Genomic DNA, 1,276 nt, shown 5'->3' on the forward strand with positions numbered 1-1,276 from the left:
TCATTCTGGGAGGGGAATGTTTCAGCTATGTCTGCATCTTACGTGAAGACTGCTTTTCAGTTCAATCACTAGTCTGGCAAGTTTACTGCTGCTGCCTCCATGAGCAAACACTCATCACAGCTGGGATGAATTAAGTTTATTAGAATCTTTATTTAGTTGTCTATCCAAAGGTATTCAGTGCCCTCTGAGGCAATCTTCAAGGCAGTTCCATGGACTGGCAGAGATGACAGAATCTGTGGGAAGCTTCTGCTCTTCTAGGGAGAGAACTAAGAATGAGGCAACCTACCTGACGGCATCTCAAAGGGCACTAATCTCTAGCTGGCTCTTTAGATAATCTGCCAGGTTGCAAGACCTTTTCATATTTCAGCTCGAACCATAAATATGAGAATTAGTTCTGGACTAAGAGACTGGAATGTAGTTTTCTATCGGTAGTTATCTACATGGGTCCTCAATATCAAAACTCTCAATATAGCCAGCTGACATTTAGGGCATGATTCTGTTGCTCAGTGTAGGTGTTGCTAGGAGCCCAATGCAGACCTTTTTGTTCAGCTACACGTTCCCTGTGGATTTGTGTTATGCTTGCCAGCACATAACATGAAACATGCAGATGTTTCAGAAATCCTGTTGTGTCTCAAAAGTCACTACATGCCTGTGTTCGGGTCCCTGAACTGAGCATTTTAGTTCATATTGTTGATGGAACTTTGAAAGTGATTGTCCCCAAAGTAGATACTTACCTTGCACATAGGCAATGACAGTGAGTGACCTTGTCTTTGTTGGGTCTCTGAGGCGCAATTGCTTAGCGCGTTCGGCTGTTAACTGAAAGGTTGTTGGTTCGAGCCCACCCAGGGACGTGTTGAAATATTGTTGGGGAGCTGGTTAGCTCAGTCAGTTGAGTGTGGCGCTAGCAATGCTAAGGTCGCGAGTTTGATTCCCATATGGTCCCCATGTGTTGCTGGATCTAGTTGAGAGGTGGCATCCCTGGCGGCAGGGAGGCTGGATCAAAATGATCTCAGGGTCCCTTCCAGCTTAGGCCATTCTATGATTCTATATTCTAAATTAAATGTCCTTTCTTGTGATCTCTCTGAAATGTGTTCCTAATATAGTCTCTTTACAGCCCATGCTTTTAAAAATGGGTATGGGATTTGAAGTAGGAGTAGGGTAAATCTTGCTCTACTTCCTCTGAGCTCTCTCCTTGCAGATGCTCCGGAGGCTTGGGAGATCAGCTCTAACGATGTGACAATTCGGTGCACCTAACACTACAGGGAGGAGATAATCC

The 1,276-nt window shown here is 44.7% G+C and overlaps 1 non-coding gene across 1 annotated transcript; it reads left to right on the plus strand.

Annotated features, from left to right (window-relative positions):
• Positions 1-777: 777 nt before the first annotated feature.
• Positions 778-851, plus strand: TRNAN-GUU. Its single transcript has one exon. It is a non-coding gene; the product is annotated as a tRNA-Asn (tRNA).
• The last annotated feature ends 425 nt before the right edge of the window (positions 852-1,276 follow it).

This window comes from Apaloderma vittatum, unplaced genomic scaffold (genome assembly GCF_000703405.1).
Source record: "Apaloderma vittatum isolate BGI_N311 unplaced genomic scaffold, ASM70340v1 scaffold4014, whole genome shotgun sequence".
Classification (NCBI taxonomy): Eukaryota; Metazoa; Chordata; class Aves; order Trogoniformes; family Trogonidae; genus Apaloderma; species Apaloderma vittatum.